This window comes from Alligator sinensis, unplaced genomic scaffold (assembly GCF_000455745.1).
Source record: "Alligator sinensis unplaced genomic scaffold, ASM45574v1 scaffold521_1, whole genome shotgun sequence".
NCBI classification, from domain to species: domain Eukaryota; kingdom Metazoa; phylum Chordata; order Crocodylia; family Alligatoridae; genus Alligator; species Alligator sinensis.
In genome coordinates, this window is record NW_005842374.1 from 992,036 (window position 1) to 998,178 (window position 6,143).

General features: G+C 43.8%; 1 protein-coding gene across 2 annotated transcripts in view; it reads left to right on the forward strand.

The window, feature by feature from the left end:
• Positions 1-568: 568 nt before the first annotated feature.
• The window catches only part of LOC102382824 (calpain-5-like), an 82,420-nt gene continuing 76,845 nt past the window's right edge, over positions 569-6,143 (forward strand). Inside the window, exon 1 of one of the 2 annotated variants that reach the window (XM_006029374.2) lies at positions 569-659. The gene's annotated coding sequence lies outside the window, so the exon portion shown is untranslated. Of the gene's footprint in view, positions 660-4,388; positions 4,717-6,143 lie in introns of those variants that run through there. The other variant, XM_006029373.2, reaches the window with a different exon arrangement.

Below are 6,143 nucleotides of genomic sequence, written 5' to 3' on the forward strand. Positions count from 1 at the left end.
TTACAACGGCTATGCAAGACCAAAATAATTTAGAGCAGCCCCAGAGGCTGCTCTAAGTTGAACTATGGTTTGGGGACACCCCCAAAATACAGAGGTGTCCGAAAGCATGTTGTGCTTTTCTGCTCCACAAAACTACAGAGCTCAGTGAAACTTTTATTTTGCTCCTCTAACTGTTCTGGCAGAGAAGCGCTGCAAAAAAACTCAAGCAAAGGTGTTGACATATGTCCTTATCTATCAGAGGAACTTTGTCACCTAACAGTGCATATCGCTTTTATGGTGCAAAAGAATCTATTTCCCACAAAGGAATGTCTGTAAACCCTACAAAACTGCCTTCCCCTATCTGCCTCTTTAAAAAACTTGTTTCACAATTTTTACCAGAATTCCAGCTAGCAGAGTTTACCAAGCAATAAACTGACAGAATAAAACATCCTGGTTTGTTCTAGCTGCATTTTCCCATTTTCCCTCATGACTCATAATTAATTACTGCAAGAGAAGTTTGGAGGGGGGCATCCTTAACTTACTCTGAGCCTCCCCTCGGATCTGATCTTGGTACAGTCCAAAAAGTTTTCAGGTTAAGAAGCCAGGGGACTCTCTGTTTGCAGTATTGATTTTGGAGGTCTTACGTGCTTGACGGCTCAGGAGCAGACGTGCTAATCCAGGTAAGTGCTAGCGTTAATATAAAATTGTATTTACTGCATGTTCTGCTTTGTCACCAAAAACAGCACTCTCTATATTAATAATCACTTGGACATGCACAGGAAGAAAATGCTGTGACTTAGATATACTTTAGGTGATCCTGGATTTGATATTCAACTCTGAGCTAAGCATTCACTGTAAACGATTTATTGCAAAAACAGCACTACCGGCATTTCTACAGTCTAACACTGAATGGACTCTGTTCTACAAATGTGGCTAGCGAACAGACACACACAACAGACGAGGGCCAGCGCTGGTAGACAGCCGAAACTGAAATCTCACTGTTCTGTCAATTTCACGTGCGCGATGAAATTAACCTCCTCTGAGCACCTGAAAGTGCTGTCGGTTCCCACTTTTCCTGCAGATCTCCAGTGGACATTTTGAGTCCCTCTTTTTTTTTAAAAGAGAACTCTTAAAGTGCATGTGTCTGAAATCAAGGATAAGTTTCTACAGAATAATGTAAGAGTATTAAAGCAGCCACTTGTTAACATATATAGTCACAGGCTTTAAAACTGTGACTCTGACAGCAGGAACAGGATTTTTTTTAGGATTGTGAAGACAAACTTCCCTCCTTAGTTACCCTAAGAGAATGTCTTGAAAGAACCAACAAACATGGCTTTTGGCATATTTTACACAGCTTGCTAGAGACATCTTGGCTTTCATTAATGTTAACAGCAATCTATCATTATTTAAACATAGAAAGCTATCTGTTGCCTAACCAAGAACTTAATAGTTTTAAGGACTACCTCTTGGACTCCAGGACTAATGTGAATCCAAAATACTGTTATGACTATTGGGTAAGGCACTTATATCTTAAAGGCAAACACTTCTGAAAATCCCATCTATTTGAATACCTTTAAAAACTGGCCTGTTTGCACATCATACCTCAGTTTTCCCATCCATAAAAAAGGGAATAACCATATCTTAAAAGGAGAATAACTTATCTGCTTAAAATAGAGTTTTGCATAAAATGCACAGCTCCACATTGATGGTGGTATAAAAATAGCTGCAGTTAATGCAACAGGAAGCAAAAAGGAAAATGTAAATTCTCATTGTCTTTTTTGTTTTTAATCAAAAGCAGAAAAGAACCGCTGAAAAGAAAAACTATTATTTTTGAAAGGCTTCTTAAAATTTCATTAAGCCTTCAGCTTAGATAGATGTGCATGCTTTAATTCTATGTATATATTCTCATGCAGTGTTCGTAATAGCTGAGATTCCACAAAGCTGTATGCAGGAAATGTAAAGGACATAGGTGTGCATGTTTCTTTTAGAAGGTGCTCTGTCGGAGAACAGATATAGCCCATTAACACTATGATAAATGGAAGCCTTTATTTGCCTCCACTCACCCAACAGCATTAAACCTAATGGTCTCTTCCTTCGCAATGCTGATTTAAGCAGCACCTTTTGTTTTTTTTAATATTAACTTTTGGCTGAAGCATTTAATGGAATGCTAAATCTGAAAAAGGACTCCAATGCCTGAGGTAAGACTCATGGGAAAATGTAGCTCCCTAAATCCAAAGGTGTAATCCAGGATTTCCTGGCTCATTTGTTGCTCATCTTGGAGAAATCTAAACCCCAAAGGCACATTACTATTTTGACTTCCAAATTTCCCAGTTGTACTCTCTGGGCGTAACTAGAATTACCAAGCTTGAATGAGCTGAATAGCTAAGGGCTCCTATACACATGCGGGGAGCTTGCTCCAATGCACTAGAAATCCAGCGTGTCAGAGCAGACTCGATGAATTGAGTCTGCTGAAGCATGGAAATTGATGTGCTTCAGCAGCCTCACACATCATGTGTATCAGTGTCACTGCATGTCTCCGCACTGACAAAATGGCAGTGGGGTACTTTGAAATAAAACCTGTCTATGAGCTTTAGTTCAGAGCACCCCACTGCCATTTTTTCAGCATGGGAATGTGTGCTAAGGCTGCTGCACATGATGCGCGGGTGCTTTTTATTGATGCAACTTGCTAATTAAAGTACCCGGCGCCATATCCAGCAACGCATGTAAAAATGCACTTAGTGTTTGATTCACACCTAAAGCCAGTTGGGATCCAAAACCTAGGTATTCCTTTGTCATAAGTTTCCTGGGAGCTTGATTCAACAGGTGTTCTCAGAGCATGTAAGATGTACTTACCATTGCAGTCTCTTCATAAAAAAGGTTGGCTGCCACTGAGTTTTTCTTGTCATCCTTTTTGTATAGTAGCTTCTTTGTCAAGCCACTTGCCCAGGAATTAGGGAAGGCCTAATTTAACAGGAACCTGGTTCTGCTCCCTGTTCCCAGGACTCCTGATGTATCTTATTAAATGACTGTCTTATGAAAACCCTTAGGCTAAGTGCAGGCTGTTAAAAAGCCTGAGGCTGAATCAATTCAATCTTTGCAGGTTAGCCTAAACTGCATAGACTGAACTGATAAGCAAGTGAACAGACATTCACTTTTATTTCTGGAAATGCCGCCACATGCCTGCAGTGGCTCAGGCCAGAAGCTGGGGGGGGGGACACTAAAGCATGCCTCCCAGCTTGCCAGTCACTGCCAGAAGGAAGCTGAGAGGGAAGCCCTCAGAGGCTTCACCTGCCCCTTGCTCGAGCAGAGATGGGGGTGTGCCCAGGCCTCAGCCAAGTCTGGCCATCTGAGTCCCCCGTCCCCATCCACCCCTGGCCACCACTGTCATGATACTAAGTTAGCTGGACCAGGACCTGTGCATGCTGCCTGTTGCAGTAGAGGGAGCCTCTGAGAGCTTCCCCCCACACCTCAGCCAAACAGAACCCGGGTTAGCGGGGAGAGAGGGGTAAAGGAAGTTAACATACTCAGTCAGGCTGCCCAGCCTGAGCCTGGGCCTGGCCACACCCCCCCAAGCAAGAATGGAGGGAAAGTCTCCAAGGGCTTCCCTCCTTTCCTTCCTGGGGTCCAGTGCTAGGGTTTTGCCCCCCACCCCCTTTTTTTATCAGCTGGAGCAGTGATATTGCTCTGGATTGGGAGCAGAGGCATGGGGCACACACTGCTATGCTGGAGCAGACAGCCCAGCCCAGGGCTGCAAGGCATCCTGGGATGCTGGGGGACTGTAAGTTAACTTGAATCGAGGTGGGGGGATCTGGGACAGACATTCCACAAACTGGTTTGACCTAAATCAGTTAAGTCTGATACTACATCCATCCAGGTTTATCTTAAACTGGTTTTGGCCATTTTGAGAGTGGTTTATGTGCATTGAACTTCATCGTGTTACAGATTTAAACTGGTTTTTGATCACTTAAGCTGGTTTATGTGTAACTTCTGCCCCTAGCCTTAGACTTCCCAGTGAGTAATTCGCTCTCTTTGCACATGGAAAAAAGTGGCTGTCAGATCATTTCTAGGCAGCTGTGTGATGATAAACTTTCATACAAAGGACAATTGAAAAGAAAGAGATCAGTGCATCTAAGAATATTTCTTTCTGGTATTTTTTTTTAGGACTTGGAGCGGTTGGGCTCTACAAAAGACTTGGAGTTTGATAATTCTGTGTGGGAGTGAACTTGCTAAATTTTTTCCTGTAAAAGACTTTTTTCTTCCCTAATTGTCAGCCCAGCGACTCACTCTAGGCTCACAGTTTAGCTGGACTCTTTCCATCTGTGTGTAATCACTAGGAAGAGCAGGCATTAACTACACCTGTGAAACTCCTACTCATGCCCTCAGACTTGAGTAATGCATTAGCATGCAGTGAGATAATAGCTACTGGAGCAGTGTAAAGTCATTTTAAGGGGCTTGAAATGTAATACAGTACCTTTTCACTTAAATGGACCCCAGAGTGGTTTGCAAGCTTAGCTTGTGACTTCTTAAAGAGTATCTCCCTATACATAGAAAGGGGTGGGAGTTAGAATGCCTCCCTTTCACTCAAGAGATGATTGATGAGCATGTGTCTAATACCCAATCCAGACTAACAAGTAAAAGGGGCCAAGCCTTGGTTTTTCTACCACTGATTACTCCATACCCACAGGGTCCAGTTCTTTCTTATTAGAGTTCCTGTGCGTCAAATGTGTCTCTTAAAAGGTAAGCTTGGTCCACAATATTTTGATTCTCTCTGAGCTGTTAAGCTAAGCCTGTTCTTTGTGTTGTGAACCTTCCCTCTAGCTTCCAGGCAACATGTTGGTGGGGACGCATTGACCATTTGTTTCTTCCAAGTTCAAAAAAGAAAAGGACTGGTTTGCACACTGGCACTATCTGCTACCACTGCAGAGCAGATGGGTGTTAGAGCCCAGGGCTGGATTAATGCATAGCCAAACTAGGCACATGCCTAGGGCCATGAGCTGCAGGGGGAGTGGCCCCCTTCCCTCTGTGGCAGGGGTGCAAATGGCCCTGTCCACCTCCCTTCCCTTCCCCTCCACCGGCCTTGCTACCACAGTCGCTGCTTCCTAACAGTAGCTCCGAGCCCAGCTCCCCACAGGCAGCAGCGCCGGGGTGCAGAGGTGGGTCTTGACCAGCCCGGGGCTCACAAGCTTGTTTGTGCAGGGCCCACTAAAGTGTCAGTCCAGCCCTGCTTGAGCCCAAGTCCTTTAGTGAAGCTTTCTCTTGCAACCTGCTAGTTATGCATGCCAATACTGAAGGGCATTGGGGACAATCTGAGCAGTTTCCTGTGGTAATAGCCACCTCTGTCTGGTTCGCTTTGGCTTTGTACTGCATCTCTGTGCCTGTTCAATGCCATCCCCTTGCCTGGCCCAAATTACACTGATTCTTTGGAAAGTAAAAGGCAGGATATAGAAGGTAGGTTGTGCTTTTTCCTTTTCCCTTTGCAGACATGTAGCAATAGGGGCGGTGAAATTCTGCAGCTAAAAATGTTTGGCACCCAGAGTGTATTAGGGTAGATAAGTTATTGTTTGTGTCTGGTTTCTAAAAGATTCGTCCAGTCAAACTCCCCTAGTTTAAACACGTGCTGAACAAATACCAGATTCCTTGAGGTTTTCAGAAGGTCTAGCATGTGTTTTGAATGGAAAATTCAAATTCAAAATTCTTATTGTGGAACAAGAGGAGGACTAACTCACTGTGTCCATTTAGTTACCCACAGAGCACAGGCTGCAATTTATGTATCATCCAAGATGAAAGTGTTCTCCTTTCCAGAAACGTCCGGGGCAACGTGAACATTTCACAATGGCTTTGAATTTACCCAACTTTTACTACTGATCCAGACCATTGTCAAAAGTCTTAAATCTCTGACCAAACAAAAAAAGATAAGTGGTAACATTCGCCTGTATGCTCCTTATTTTAGTAATCTTGCAGGGACACTAGTCAGAATATATAGTGACGTCAGGCTTCTGGCTGCAGTGCTACTTTTCTGGACTGGGGGCCTAACAGGTCGCTGTGGAAGGAGTTCTTCGCGTGCGAGCTGTTCATTACAACACAGAAAGCTGTGGTTTTTACATTACAGGTCTTTTGCTCACAGCATTGTAGGAAGTGATCAAGCAGGTGTTCTGATCAGCAGG